The 16797-nt window shown below is 39.1% G+C and overlaps 1 protein-coding gene across 3 annotated transcripts in view; it reads left to right on the forward strand.

The window, feature by feature from the left end:
- The window catches only part of STXBP6 (syntaxin binding protein 6), a 114728-nt gene that overhangs the window by 90276 nt on the left and 7655 nt on the right, over window positions 1-16797 (forward strand). The gene's annotated exons all lie outside the window — the stretch shown is intronic.

Genomic DNA, 16797 nt, shown 5'->3' on the forward strand with positions numbered 1-16797 from the left:
TTGGGATCCTCCTGTCACTCCAGAAATATAAATGGGTTTCACTCCTTGATACCTTGATGGCATCAGGGTACACTGTGTACCAGTATCTACTAGAGCCTTATAGTTCTGTGGGACTGATGTGCCAGGCCATCTGATCCACACAGTCCAGTAAACCCGATTATCCCTCTCCTCCACCTGGCTGGAGGCAGGGCCCCTCTAATAGTGATCACAAAATTCTCCACTTCTGTCTTGTAGAAAGGGATTAGTATTCCTTATCACAGGAGCTGGAGTAAAATCAGCTCTTTCACTTCATCTGGGAAACTGCTTGCCAGAGACTGGGGCAGCAGCTTTCCTGGGAGGATCATCCTTGACCATTGTTCTCCTCTTCAGTTCACGCACCCATTGCTCCAGAGCTGAGGTAGGTTTTCCATCCCACTTTCTCATGTCTTCTCCGTGATCCCGCAGGTAAAACCATAGGGTGGCCCATGGCGTGTACCTCCTATATTTTCTTTCTCGAGCAGTAGGGCGCCTTCTGTTAATAGCTGAGACATGGGTTGGTACGCGTGGGGAGCTGAATAGATCGGATAAATCGTCTCTCAATTGTTTGAACTCCTGGGACAGTTTTTCCACAGCTGAAATGATGGAAGGGGTGAGATTGTCTTCGAACTCTCGGAGTTGACGAATCAGGTAATCCACTGTTGGTGATACTCCGTCATTCCAGGTCATTGATGCCAATGTGTGGGCATATGATGATGGCGCACTCCGTGTAAGTTTCCGCCACATGGGTCGTGTACATTCGACTTCATCTGGATCTACGGATGTGTTCCTGGCATCCGGCCTACGATAGATCATCTCTATAATGGCTGATTCCCTCAGGGACTGGATGCCTTTCTCTATTGTGGTCCAGTTGGCTGAGCGACTCGTAATATCGTCTTTGTAGGGAAACCTTTCCTTCACAGCTGCGAGGAGCCGCCTCCAAAGACTGAGGGCTCGCTTCTCTCTTGCAATCGCTTTGTCAATTCCTCCTTCCTTAGCAAGTGATCCCAGCTGCTTGGCTTCCCTACCTTCTAGTTCGTGACCGTCGGCCCCATTGTCCCAGCACCGGAGCAACCAGGTGACAATGTGCTCCCCTGGAAGACGGGTGAAATCTTTTCGCATATTCCGCAGTTCGGTTGAGGTCCGGGGTCGAGAAGTGACCTCTTCTTCTTCTTCCTCTTCCTCTGACCCACGTAGTAGTAACTCTTGTTCAGATGCTGTTGCATGTAGTAATGGCATTGGGTCTTCATCTTTCTTCACTTCGCGGGTTGCTCTTTGTGCCTCTCGTCGGCTTTTGCTTACAGGGGCAACAGACATTGTCACAAACGGGCCATTTGGTTTAGCTGCAGTGTTTGTCACTGTGGTTGGAGTGGCTGCAGTGTCTGCCACTAGGATTGGAGTGGTTGCAATGTCTATTGCTGGGGTTGGTGCAGCTGTTGTGCTTGGGAGTTGAGTAACACCAACAGCTGTATTGTCTGTTGCTGTCGGGGTTTGAGTAGCTACTGTGCTTGTCACTGGGGTTGGTGTAGCTGCGGTGCTTGGAGTAGCTATATTGTCTGTTGCTATCGGGGTTTGAGTAGCTACTGTGCTTGTCACTGGGGTTGGTGTGGCTGCGGTGCTTGGAGTAGCCACATTGTCTGTTGCTGTCGGGGTTTGAGTAGCTGTTGTGCTTGTCACTGGGGTTGGTGTAACTGCTGTATTTGAAGTTGGAGTAGTTGCGTTGTCTGTTGTGGTCAGGGTTTGAGTAGCTGTTGTGCTTGTCACTGGGGTTGATGTAGCTGCTGTACTTGGAGTAGCTGTGTTGTCTGTTGTGGTCAGGGTCTGAGTAGCTGCTGTGCTTGTAGTTGGCATAGCTGCGTTGTCTGTTGCTTTGCCATCAGATCCAGAGACATTTTTTTCCCTTTGAAGGTGCTGGATAGTGTTGAGCAGGGCTCTGTAGGCATAGGCCAAGCCCCAGCACGTTGCCATGATTTGTCCCTCTCTGCTATAACCAGGACGACAGCACACCTCGTTTAAGTGTTTTACTAGTTTTTCTGGATGTTGCACTTGTTCAGTGGTGAAGTTCCAAAGCACTGGAGGGGCCCACTGGCCTAGATACTTGCCCATACTATGCCACACACCCTGCCACTCATAACTGTCCAGCCTCAGGGAAAATCTCCTGGTGGTCCTCCTATATCGTCGTCTAATCCTAGACCAGATTCGAACCTGATACTGCTGAATTTTTGAGATTAAACGAAATAGGATGTTCCTACGACGGGATGGCCGTGGGTAAAACACACTCCGTATGTTTGCCAACATGCTGATCCCCAGCACAATCAGCAGGCAGGTTTCAAGGGTATTCAAAGGCCATCTAAAACCTTCAGAACTCTCAACTGCTGTTGCAAATAGGCTGGTGGGGGAACGGGGGGTGAAAGAGAATGCTTCCTTCGTAAGTTTACCCCCCGAGGAGAAAAAAAAAGATATGCAATTGCTAAAATATTTCATTATATACCTCCCAATGTATAGAGGTGATGGCCACGCTGGAAGCACAAACCAGACCAGTTTCATGATCAATGAGTCTATTGTATTACAAGTCATTACCATGAAGTACAGTGAAACAAGAACCTTAGCCCAGGCCCCCCAGCCGATAAACACTAAGACAGCAAATAGTGGCTGTAAGTAAGGTACAACAAGCTGAAACTCTGAGATCAAGCGCAACAAGTCTGAGAGCCAAATAATCACCATTGTGACGAGTAGTAACAATGAATGCTTATCACAAATATGATTAAACACACTCTGGTCAGATCTGTCGTTATCTCAACCTTTCGTGCCCCACGTTGGGCGCCAAAAAGAACTGTCGTGGTTTGAGCCCAGCCGGTAACTCAGAACCACACGGCCGCTCGCTCACTCCCCCCCCTTCCTCCCCCTGCTCCCGGAGGGATGGGGAGGAGAATCGGAAGAATGTAACTCCCACGGGTTGAGATAAGAGCAGTCCCGCAACTAAGGTATAATACAAAACCACTACTGCTACCACCAGTGATAATAATGATTAGTGAAATAACAAGGGGAGAGGATACAATTGCTCACCACCCGCCCACCGCTATCCAGCCCGACCCGAGCAGTGATCTGGGCCTTCCGGGTAACTCTCCCCGGTTTATATACTGGGCATGACGTGCTGTGGTATGGAATACCCCTTTGGCTAGTTTGGGTCAGGTGTCCTGTCTCTGCTTCCTCCCGGCTTCCCCTCCTCCCTGGCAAAGCATGAGACTGAGAAAGTCCTTGGTTGGAATAAACATTACTTAGCAACAACTAAAAACATTGGTGTTATCAGCATTGTTCCCAGGCTGAAAGTTAAAAAACACAGCACTGCACCAGCTACTAAGAAGGAGAAAAATGACTGCTATAGCTGAACCCAGGACACCTGGAGTAGAACTTCCAGATTCAGGAGGCTGATTAGAGGAATAAAGGAATAGAACTAAAATTGCTTCTTTATGTGTTAATACATAGTTAATTTTGTGTCCAGCAAAATTAAATCTACAACTGAGAAATATTAATTATTTTATTGCTGAACAATGTTTTCGCCGTGTGTTCGTCTCTCTGCTCTGTTTCAATTCTGTGTACATAACTGTTCAAACAAAGAAGTCTGCTGGCAATGCTGTTGGATAAAATGCTCATTCTAATTCTGCATTCCACCCCTGATTTTAACAGCCATTCCATGCTAGCTTAATTATATATATCCAGTGTCCCCATTTGAATAGAATGTCAGTCCCTGTTATTCTTTGGCTTAGAAGAAGCTAGTTTTGGGGTGTCTGGCATCTTTCATCTGGTCGGAGGCTTGGTATAGACACCACTATTTTGATTCCCAGGGGTGGAATCAAATCTGAAATGACAATCCCTAAAATCACTTTCCCATTATCAAAGGTTAGAAGTTGATCCAAGCTACTGAAAGACCAAATATACTGGCTAGTCATAGTAGGTCCTGTGCTGCTACTGAGCTACAAACAAATTCTGTGAAGACATTTGTCTCATCTCTTCATTCTGTTAGAAATTTTTCTTCACTAAAATAATATAGTTGATGGATCTATGTAATATTTTCCATTCTCCATCACCAGACTACTAACAAAATACAACATCAAATTATTTCTTTCCCTCTTTGCTTTTATTTACATTTGACAAAAATATAAAATGAGAACCTTGGCTTGTTGCTGTTTCTGCTTACCAGTGCATACCCTCTGTTCGCACCCCTATATAAACAATGTTCTGTCTTCTGTTTCCTCCTTCCCTCCTTCCCCTTCTAAAGGGCTAGTGCTGAAATGCTGCTTTAAAGCTGGTTTTGGATTTGCCCGGGAAAGTATGGAGGTTAAATTCTCTCAAGTGTTGACTTAAGCTTGCAGTTAGGAAAGTCATTGCTCTTCTGACCTGGGCAGGGTTTTAGCAGCGTGTCCTTCCACTCGTGCTGAGTTAAGTCAGTAGTATCTTTCAGACTTCCCTTATCTCCTTCCAGGAACCATAGCAACTCCTCTTCATTCACTGTGAACTTTGTCTCAAAGTTATTTAGTGAGCACCTGGCTACCGTGATTGTTCTGCATGATTCCTGCTGATGATGGTGCAAAAGTGTAGTGTACCTAGCAAATCTAAAGAGCTGAAATGGCCAGTGAGAGCAGAGGAAGAAACTGATTTCAGTTGTCAATAAAGCTTACTTGTTTTGTTGTTTGCTGATGAGGGTTTTGCAGCTAAACAATTAGTATTATCATTTCACCTCCTGCATTCTTGATAATCAGTAGGAGCTTTTAATAAGAAGTATAATGTTAAGGTTTATAAGGAATTTTTTTGTTATTCTTAGAAATAAATTGGAAGCATCTGTTTAGATGGTATAGAAGGTATAGATATTACTTGACTAGTAGCAGGAATAAAATATGCTGTTTCCTCATACGACAACTGAGATGTGTTAAACTTGGCTGGTTTTTTGGACTGAAAAATACAAGATTACAGATACGTAAAAAGAAATGGTATGCAGATGTAAATAACAATCAAAAGCAATGAAGTAACAAACTAGGATTATATTAGAACATGGTGTTACAGTATAAAATATTCTAAATTACTAGAATTCATGTTATAGGCTTCATTTCAAATGTTGCAAATCAGGAAGACTGAAAAAATATGGGGTCATATTTTAAGAAGCTTATAGAGGTTTAAAGAATGCTTATAATACATGAGGGTTTTTTTCGCATTATTTCTTTGTCTTGTGTTCTTTGGACAAAATAACAGATAAGATGGATTATTAGTCTACAAGTGTTTCTGCTTCAAAATAATATGCAATATTTGCCTGTATTTTTCTCTTCACAGCTGTTCTTGGCCACTGTTTGCATTAATGGGTATTAAAAGACTCATTTGTGTTGGAAGAAATTGCCTACCCCACAGGGGAAACTAGTGTAATGAGTCTTAATTTGAGATCAGTTCTTACTCTGAAACCTGTGTTATTTTCCTGGGGAGAATCAGATTTTTATGAAGGTGAAAGATTGATCTGTGACTTGAGAGTTCAGTGACTGTTAATTTAGCTTTTACCAATCATGCATTAAATGCAGAATATATTCCACTTACAACACAACAGTCACCAGACTTCAGTAATTAATGCTTCTTTTGAAGGTTATAAACTTTCCAGATTTAGATGAAAAGACCTACAGAAGTGTTTCGTTCACTTTCAAAGAAGGCAGAAGTCCATGGAAATCCTCCTGTTCAGGCTGAGCTAGGAGACTTCTAGATTTTAAGGTTCAAATTTAAGTTGGGAAGTACATTATCCTTGAAAGATAAATAGAGAAATTGATGTTCAGATTTAAGTTCAGGTTCAAGTATTTCAAAATTATAATTGAATTAATAAATCCAGAAAAGATACTACTTGCTATGTATGTTCTGTCTTTCAGATCACTTAGTCATCCTTTCTGGCTGATAATTTAAATACTGAAATTATCTAGAGAACATTCTATTCATGTGATACAGGAATTCGTTAAGTGGTAAGAGGGAATTATCTTACGGGATTATAGTCACAGAAATACTGTTTCTGTAATCTACTTACTAACTTGAGCTGTTTAATAAGGCTCTCGTAGCTATTTGAGAGGTAAGAAAACTTTTATCTGTTTGGTACTTTTTAGCAGCAGTTTCCTCTTTTATTCAAAAGAGCTCATGAATGAGGCCCTCGGCATATCAATACATGTGAAAGGATGTGTAACAGTCACTTGGCAGGGAGGTGAATGGGATATAGAAGAAGGGGAAGAACATAATCATCCTGTCAACCTTTATGATCAGCTGTTCAGTTACAGTAGTGATGGAAAGCCTTGGACTAATGGTAGTTTAGGAACTGTAACTTTCTGGTAATGATTTTAACACAACAAATACGCTCAGTAAAGTGAGGAAGCTTATGGAAGTATTAAGTGCCACCATCAGCTGGAATTTCCATCAGTCTAAATATTTTGATTTTTAAATACCTAACCTTCCTGAGTTAAAGCCTAGTGTTAACTTATTGCTGTTATTACTTTTTGTCCTTTATTACTATTGTGGTGGTTCTGGTGGGTCATTCCATATGCAGCTGTTGCAAACAGTTTCTGTGACAATTTTAGCGGAGGAAAAGATTTGTCTTCATGTCTCCAGTGTTGCAGTAATCAAAAATTGATGTTTTCATTGTTGGGGTTTTGGGTTTTGGTTGGGTTTGGTTTGGGTTTTTTGCAACATATTTTGTTCTCTTAACAAAATTTAGCATTTTGATTGCGGCATCTGGCTAATATGTGGGAGTCACCTGAGCCTTGACAGCTTAGAGCAAACTTTCAGACTAGGGAAACTTTTAACTTCCTCTTTCCCCTTTTTCTTTGAAAAAAAAAAAAAATCCCTTCCTAGGCAGTTGAATTCCTATCTGAACAAATGCCAAGAGAAGAACTTGAGCTTCTTGTGGTCACTTTCTTCTTTCTGAAGTGTTCTTTTCAGTGGTTAAGTAGTTTGGAGAGTGGTGGAGGAAGAAGTGGCATTTGCAAAGTGCTTTCTAGAAGAGTGACTAATGAGATACAAGCTACACTAAAGTCGATTTTTATTATTTGTAGGAGCTGATCAAAACAGATGGGAAAAATGTACACAATTAGCAGAGAAAACATTCAGACATAAGAGCGGTCATATCGGTCCTGGGTGACTGTGTTGTTGCTAAAAGATTGCCCTTAGATGTATAGCTTCCTGGTTACCAGACCATGTTCTCCCTAAGGGCAGTTGCTCTTGCACAGCTGGTCAGTCTCAGGCCAGACACAGCGTTTTTCATTTGATGTGTTCAAACCATTGCTCTTGACAGACTCCATTCTGACCTTGACCCGTTGGTGATTTTGACTATGCTACTGAAACGGTCTTTTTGAAATACACGGATTGAGTTTGAGGCAAACACGAACTTTTCAAAATCACCTACCTGATTTGGAAGTGTCAATCTGTTGACACACAGTCTTCCATGCCTCCATTATAGCAGGTTATGTTTCTCAATAAGAATTAACACTGCTTAACCAGAAGCAAAATCAATAGTATTGACACAGTGACTGTAAGCAGTACCTTTGATTAGAGAAATCCTGTGTTTTATCTTCAGGGTGTGTTGGCTACCTGATTCTCTCGCTCAGGCTAAAAGAAATGTCAATACTTCAGTGAATTGCATTTGAAACAAAGCAATAAAAAAAAAATTTCATCTGGAGATGTGGAAGCCCTTTGGATTGCCTTGACAGGGAAAAGGTGAATTAAGCTTTGGTTTAATTAGGTTTCGGCTGGGATGGAGCTCATTTTCTTCATAGCAGCCAGTATAGTGCTGTATTTTTTGTGACCAAAGCTGTGTTGATAATTCTCCAGTGTTTTAGGTGAGCAGTGCTTACACAGTGTCAAGTCCTTCTCAGTTTTTCATTCTGCCTGCCCCCAGCAAGTAGGCTGGGAGGGGACACAACCAGGGAAGCTGACCCAAATTGACCAGGGAGGTACTCTATGCCATGTAACAGCATGCTCAGTAGTAAGAACTAAGGGGGAAGCTACCTTTTCCCAAGGTAGATGCTGCTCAGCAACTGTGGTCTACCCAGGGACTGGCTGGGCATTGAGTAGCTAGTGGTGAATGACTGCTTTTCCATCATTTCCATCATTTTCCATCATTCCATCCATTGTTTTGTTGTGAGTTGTCCTTGTCCCTGTATCCCATTACCCCCTCACCCCCCTTCATTTATTAGGCTGTTTCTATTTCAACCTTTGAGTTTTCTTGCTTATGCCCTTCTGATTCTCTTCCATCATCCCATGGGGTGGGAGTAAGCAAGCAGCTGGGTGAGGGCATACCTGCCAACCAGGGTCTACCCACCACAGGCTTTCATTCAAAATAGAATTTTTTTCATATTAAATGTAACTCTTTATAGTCATCACTGTCTTTTTATCCTATATGGAATGCTTCCTCTTTCTGAATATTTCTTACAGGAAGAAAATGCTGATTTTGAGTAGAATTTGGGTGGATATTTCAGCTTGTGGTAATGAAGAGATGTAGGAAATACAGGATTTTACCTACTGGTAGAAATGCCTGAAAGGTATCAAACAAACAAACAAAAACAACAAAAAAAACCAAACCCAAACATACTATTCTTTATAGGATGACATCAATGTCAGTAAAAATCCACATGGAAGTTATCCCATTTCCCAGTGAATTTACCAGTCAACTGATCAAAAGCAGCAAAGCTTGCAAGCTTTCACTATTCACAACTTTCACAGCTCTCCACTTGCAGCCCCAGTGAAACTGTATTTAAGGTAATTGTTTAAATTTGGCATTTCATTCTCAAACAGAAGCTTACCATGGTGCATAGCTTCTGTTCTTTGCCTTAATGAAACATTCTGTTCCTTGACAGGTCAGCTGTGATAGTGGCATTGCTTGAGATCCTATAGAATTCCAGAACTTTTTCAGAGGAAGCCCATTTAACTTGTAATTGTTGTAATGGGCGAATATCAGTGCTCAGTAAGATTTTTAGACTTTATGGGGTTTATAATCCCCATGAAAATTAACCTTCTTAGAAAACTGTTTAGGCTTTCTTCCTGCAAGGTTTTTGAAGTTACTGCATAGAAAGTCTTTTCCAGCTTGGATCTTCAGATACAGAGTTTTTCTCAAAGGTGCAGATTTCTGTGTATTTGGCCTGTATTTGATATACTGGGTTAATATCTTGTCTGTAGCTATTCACCATTAATATAAGCACTAATATGCACTATCAGCATTAAATGTTATTTAATGCTGATTTTAATTTGTCAGGACACATCTGTAGAAAAATATTTGCTTAAAATGTAGTAAAAGTAACAGCATAATCCGCTGCCGCCCTTCCCCAAGGTTTAACAACATTTTCAGCAAAGTAAAGAGAAAAATTCCTACAATAAATTGAATCGAAGATATGTGAAATGAATTGTTCTGATTTTACTGTTTGAAATTTGAATCAGTAATTTGATCAGATCAGTCTCTTCTGAGATCGCCTATTGCAGGCACTCTTAAGAAACACTTTTCACATGCAGGGTTTTTCTTCCTTTTCTTGGTCTTTGTGAGATTTTCTATGGAGAAAATCTTTTTTGATCCTTTTTCTCCAACTTTGATTTTAGTCTCACTTTGGTGACCCAACAGAGTAATATTTGTAAAGCTTTAGATAACATTATTTCACTTACCTGTGCAACATAGCTTTCTTTTAGTATCTGTAAGGACAACTTTTCAATCAACATAATCTGTGCATCTAAAAGCGTTTGTATTAGTTTAATTGTTCGAAAATATGAATGATGCTAGATTTGCACCAGGAAGTCAAAAGTTACCCCTGAAGAAACTAAGTAAATATCTACCAAGGTATTTTGCAAGTCACGCTGGGAAATTTGGATACACCTTGTTTGTTAGCAGTAAAAATACTGAACTGTTGAATCCTTAAAGTAGTTAACTTCTTGGTTTGGCTTTGGATTTTTTGTTGCAGTATGGGTTGTTGTTGGGTTTTTTTGGTTTGTTTTGGCGGCATTTTTGGTTGGTTGGTTTGTCTTTTGTTTTTTAAGACTTCGTCTTCTGCATTTCATTAAATTCTATTCCCTGTGCTCTGCCGGAGTCATGCTGTTCATGTGCTGCTTTCAGGTTTTGGTCAGCTAGTGGTCTGCTGTGCTTCATGCTACTTGATTAATCAGTGTGGTTCTGGTTAGGGTATGTTGAAATAGGGGAGTTAAACAGCAGAGATCATCCAGATGCATATATTTGGTATGTTTGGAGGTAGTATTTGGCCAGCTAAAAGGGAGGTTGGCTCTTTTCTGACAATCTTTTTCTGATTTTATGAAAAAAAATCCATCAAGATGATACATGCAAAGATACTTTTTTTTTTTTCCTCATGAAATAACCAAAGCCACAAGCAGTTGGAGATTTGGAAAAGATACTAAATAACTATCACTATACATTTACCTTGCTCTAATCCTTTTTTGAATATGCTGATTATTGTGATTTTCTTAAATGTCCATCAATTTTTGTTAAACAACATCTTCAAGAATTTTGTTGGAACCTAATGAACATTCAAACCAGGTAGGACCAAAATCTATTCTGTCTTTGGTGGCAGTGATCACCTCTTATTTGCTAAACAGAATTACTAATTTCTAGTGCTTTTGGAGAGAGGGAGGAGTACACGTCCTAAAGGGAAGATTCACAGCATTTAAACAGGTTAAAGCATGGTTGTCTGAAGGAGATTAAACTGCTGACTTCAATACAATTCCTACCTGTAGCTAGATTGATTAAAGTGAAAGTAAAATTAAATAATGTGGGCATGAGATGTGTTGCTATTGGCAAGCACTGGTAACTGTAACTCAGGATTGAGACTTTCTGTGACTAGTTCTAGGTCTTGTGAGTCCAAAATAATGTTGTAGGAATCATCTGATTTCTGCTGTGTTCAGAAACACTTCAGATTTCCTGTGGGGCAAATCTCAGGTCTCATCCTTGAACATGGAGAGAAGTTTTGCAGTGGAGCTGTGTGTACCCTAGTAGATTTAGGGAGGTTTAGAGAAGCCTACGTCAGGGGTTTTCATGTGCTGCAGACTGCAGAGCCTGGTTACTTGCAAGCTGTTCATCAGCACTGCTGGTGGAGATATTTAGCTGGAACAAGTACAAATTCCCACACAGCAGCCCACGCTAGAAGATTTCTTCCCCCTCAATTTCCTGCTGCTTGAGTACCTTCACGTTTAGCATAGCAAACTCTCTCTGCCAGAGAGAGAACTTAGCAGAAACAGAATGCTAAAATAGCACCCTTCACTGATAAAAAGACAGAAACGGACATTAAGTTAAAAAAAGAAAAAAAAGTCTCTTTGACAGATATAAGCTGCCATACTGATTTTTTTTTTTTTCTTCAGTCTATTAAAAGTTTTTAAAGTAGCGATGAATGAGTTTAATATCAAGGAAATACTGAGGAACTTTGCTGTGCAGTAATTATGGGTGGGTGTTTTTTAAAACCTTTTCTGAAAAATAGGATGGAGGTTGGTAAGAAAGAAGAAAACAAACAAACAACAACAAGACTATAAAACCCCAAACCATTTCTACTTTGAGACATGCAAAGGTCTGTAGTAATTTTTATCAAGCCTGAAATTTGACAATTAGTGACAAATAAGAATTGCCATATTATGTGTAGGACTGAAAATTAAATGAGGTTTTCATGAGTTTGAATTCTGTTTGCATCCATAGAGAAGCTTTGGTATTTAAGAATTATTTGAACCAGGTAATAATTCTGTGCTGAAAACTTCAATTGCTAGTTAACTTGAGATACATTTTCTATCTTGTTAAGCCTATTGAGCAAATCCTTGGAAAAACCTTTCTAGACACACAGGGAGCAAGGAATGTTGACACCAGAGATATGTTAAAAGCAAACTGTTCCTCACCAGCTTCTCTTCTTTGATGATGAAGTGACTGGCTTGATGGATGAAGAGAGAGCAACAGATGTCCTTTTCTTGTCCTTTTTCATCTTCGTAGCAAAGCTGGGGAATTAGGGACTGGGTCGGTAGACACCAAGGGGAATGATCAACAGAATGGTAAGCAGTTACTATTGGCATTCCTTTTAACTCAGCACCAAGGCCCATGCTATTTAACAGCCTGGACCACAGGATGAAATGCTAAGAGAGACCTACGAAATTAACGGTAATTTCAGGTCAAATATTTCTGTGATTTTTAAAGGTAATAAATCTCTTTTCTAAACTATCTTCAGAAATACAATAAAGTTAATTTTTTATCTTAAATAACCACAGTTATCTTGAACGTTTTTCCCATGCTTAGGTAACTTGCCAGTAAGAAGTTTGAAAGATCAAAATATTAGCAATCTGGGATTTTTTCTTTGTAATTTTGTAATTTAATCAGATTTTATATATGTATATGGAGTCTAATAATAATCATTGGTATGAAGAGTTAGAAGAATGCTATAACTAAGCAAAGAATTTAAAGCGGGCATGTCAAAAGGATCATTAATTTTAGATTAAAATTGAAAAGGTAATTTATTTTTAGAATTCCCTTTTGAAGCTATATTCTGTCTTTGTCACCTCCATTTTTGAGGAGTGATAAAAGAAACTAGAAAGTAATCTTAATTCCTAGCTGTAATTAGAAATACAGTCTCAAGGTTTCTTTCACTGATCTTTGTGAGGAGAAATCCAGAATTTGTATTCATCTCTTCACCTCCTAGTGTGGGGTTGTTTTGTTTGGGTTTTTTTTGTTTGTTTGTTTTCCCCATATTTGGCTTTTGTCAATTTAAGCTGTTTATTCGGTAAGTTTTTGAAGTAATCTGGGAGGAGAAATAGTGCAATACTATATAGCCTCCTCTCCAGACCACATTCCTGCTTACAAAACCATCTCTGTGATGCTTCATTCTTTCACAAGGATACATTCTTCTTAGTTGTTCAGCACCTTTCTCTTCTCCCTAGATCCCTTTAGTTTTCTATTGATATTTTAATTGTTCAGTGCTTTTGGTTCTTATGTCAAGAATGCACAGGCAGTTAACAAAACACAAAATAGTGACGGAGAAAAAAACCATTGTTTGTATTTACAGTAAGTGCTTCCAGACTTCTGTTGAACTTTTAGTGGCACCAGTATATCTGAATGTGAATAGTATGTGTAGATGTTTAGAATAATTACGATGTGATAGAAGTGGTCTTGTTAATGAACTTGAACTGATACTCATTATGCTTTTAACATTTATTCAGTGACACAGGTCCAGTTTTATGCAGTTCAGTGGACACATTTTTGTTTAATTAAAATCGTGATAGACGGAACTTCTTAATTATCGTAGCTAATTGCATTTACTTCCTTCTCAGAAGAAGGTAGTTGCTAAATGCTGTATTAATGCATATAGAATTAAAAAGTGAATGCTTGCATTTACAAATTATTTGATGTAGACTCTTATCACTAATGTATAAATAAATCCCTGTGTTTGATATGGCTAATAGAGAATGCGATGAACCTTTAATGAGCGTGTGATAAAACAAGTCATGCAAACTAAATAATCTTTAAAGACCAGTTAGTTTCATCAACAAACATACCAGTTCCCATGCTGATTGATGGTAGTACGTCTGTATCTTTCAGGTATTGGGTATGTTGGGTTAAGGATGTACTTTTCTCTTGCACACGATAAAAGGCCTAAAGACATGTCACCTGCTTTAACGGGCAGCAAGACGCTCTGATATAGCTGGTGATTTTAAGAGCCAAAATTGTAAAAACGAGTCTGAGTAGCTGTGGTGCTTCCTGCAAAGTGTTATTCTTTCAGGTTTTATGTCCCTAAGCAAGAGACAGTGCTAGGATCACTGGTCTAAATCACTCACCCAAGGGCTGCTGCCTTTCTGCTTATTTCTTCTCCTTTGGGCCTCAGTAATGTTATGTGTAATTATACAGGTCACTAATTGAATTTTCTAAGGGGAGAGGGCAGTTTAATTCCAGTGGTTTGTATTTCACTACAGAAAATTCAAAATAAAATGTATAATTTTCTTAGCAAATTGTATTACTATTCTAATACAGTTGTAGCTATTGATTGATTTGGAAATCTGTATCATCATCTCCTCTGCGTAGACAACTTCAGTTAATAAAAGTATTACAGAAGAAAAAAGTATATTAAAAGTGACCTTATTGAGGCACTTCTTTAACTGAAAATAAATTAGCAATATATTTCTGTGCTTTTATAGATAGCAAAATTAAACTGAAGAAAGCCACTGTATTAAGCTTGTTTAGTTTGGTTTTAAACTGCTGGGATCTGTTCTACAGAGTTGTAGAAAGATACACATGGTCCAAAAATGAGTCTCCTTAGAAAAAGCAGCAACACAAGCATGTGACTCTTTCTGTTCACAGTGAAGACTGTAGCCATGCAAAATTTGAGATCGCAGACTCTTGGAGTTGAACATCTTGGGAACAGTGTGAGTTTTCTTACTAAAAACAGCTCAGAACATCAGCTGACTCATACCCATGTTTTGGTGGTGTTCATCTCATCTTGCAAGTGTTATAAAATCTCTTTTCTGAGACGATGTATGTGAAAAGCAGTTGAGTCTTCCATTAAGGAACTTATATCTCTCACATAGTAGATGAGAAGTCCTGATATCTCTCAGATTCTTCAGGGGAGGGGCTAGGGAAGGGGTGGAAGTGGTTAAACAGCAGTTGTCGTGTCTTTGGTAAAACCTAAGCAGAGCTGGAAAACAGTCTTTCCAAACTCTATGAAAGAGATACTGGCCTAAGTTTACACCTAAGTGAGTGCAGTTCAGGTGTTTTTGTTGTTCACTCATGGAACAAACTTCTGTGGAAATCTTGAATCACAGTAGTTATCTCCTAATGAACAGCTTAAAAATTTTGCAGGTTGAAGGCAATTTGTTCATAGGAATGCTTCTCCAAAACATCCAGTATAAGTCTTGCTATTCTTGCAGTGATACTAATACAAGGACAAGGCATAGTCATACCAGCAACCACCTACAGATGCCCTAGAAATACACGAATGAAATTCAGTAGGCTACTAACACATGGGTTTCTGTGTTGCTCATAGATTAGAGTGGATTTTTTTTTTTTATGCTTTTACTGACATTCTATTGGAAAAGATTATCCAAAAATGTTCTCTAGAGCAGTCTCAGAATAGCAGTTTCTGCAAGTCACTGCCCGTAGAAAAATATAGCAGATCGTACCTGGAGAGAAGACAATATTGTATTAGCTAGAGAGAAAAAAAATACCGTTGTGCCAAACTTCCAAGTTCATTTTTCTCTGCTGAAAACAAAATGAAAAAATAGATATCAATCTTTGGCTATAAATGCTGATATTTTCAGGAATACAGAAAATACAGAATATTATCATTCTGCAATTTCCTGTTGACATTGAAAAAAGGTCAAAAATGTTTTAACTTTTACCACCCAGCACATTTGTAAGTCTTCAGAAGGTGCTTAATCAGTCTCTCCATGTACCCAGCTTCCTTTGAATTCAGCAGAAGCTTTGTGATCTTGTAAGCAACAGTTAATCCATTGTCGAGAGCTTTTAAAACTTTCATACTAGAAAACTAGCAGTGATTTATTCAAGAAGGTAGTCTTTAGATCACATCTCCAAAAAATGGAAACTATTTACAGTGCAGCATTGCCCAGTACATGTGTTTATTGGAAGAGCTACCTGAGGAGAAGCCAAAATAATCTAGGAACTGTCTTTAAGCAAGCAAATTATGAACAAAATACCAATGGACTGAAAAATCTCAAAGTAAGAAAGTATACAATATTTAAAGTTGTTTGGTTTTATTATCAGATTTCTCAGTGTCTAAAGAGAGACCACTTGAAAGATGAAGTTTCATTTCTGTCTCAATTACTGATATGAAAAATGTAACAGTATTGGTATACAGGAGGTCAGGGTGCTCTTTGCTTAGTATTTCTAATATTGACTCATCAGATGTGAGTCATCGTGTGTAGGTTCCTGAGTCCCTCCCCCACCCCCGTAGTAGTGTTTTAGCTTAATGAATTTTTAGGGCAGTTTTTCATCTCAAGAGTTCCTGCATGTGCAGCTGGTACTGTTGTTCCACAGCCTACTTGGGGCAACCTTCAGTTTCACTCCTCATTGTTTGTTTGCTGTTTCTAAGGAAAGGAGTATTACCTGTAAAATGAGTCTGAATGGGTCTTTTATTCTTCTTTTCCTCATGAACGTAATAGCAAAGTAACCCTGCAAGTTAATGTTTTGGTTTTATTTTTTTAACCTGGCAATATTTTTGAAGTAGACACATTTTTCAAATTAACAATGAAAGCAGTAGGTTTGTGTTCATTTTCACTGGTCTTCCTATGTCCGTAAGAACAGCAGACTTTGTTATAACAGCAGATTTGCTGTAGTGTGTGGGTCATCTTCACGCGTTAAACTAGGTTTTGTACCTTTACCAGCATAATTCATTTAAAACCATTACGTATTTGATTTTGACACTGTGGAAAAAGGCTCTGTGCAATTATAGTATTTGGGACAGTTTAGAAAACTGGCAGCGACAGCATTGCCTGGTGGTTAATACTCTCTCTGTACTGCCTTTCTGGCTCTCACAGTGCCTTTGTATATGTTTAGACAACAAATTCCTAGGTGACAAATTCCCTGCAAGGTAGATTAAGTTTGAAAGCTTGTGGAGGACACCAAGGGACTAGCTCCTGTATTGCAAAAAGCTGAATTTTTACTAGTCCTTTTTCTGAAAAAGGTTAAAGGCTGGGACAAAATAATTTTTCATACTGATCAGTTAATACTGGTAACATGTAACTTTCTCTGAAGAGTTTTCAGGTAATAGTGTGGTTCATATAAATATTCAGCAGTAGCTC

Source organism: Strigops habroptila, chromosome 4 (genome assembly GCF_004027225.2).
Source record: "Strigops habroptila isolate Jane chromosome 4, bStrHab1.2.pri, whole genome shotgun sequence".
In the NCBI taxonomy this organism is placed as follows: Eukaryota; Metazoa; Chordata; class Aves; order Psittaciformes; family Psittacidae; genus Strigops; species Strigops habroptila.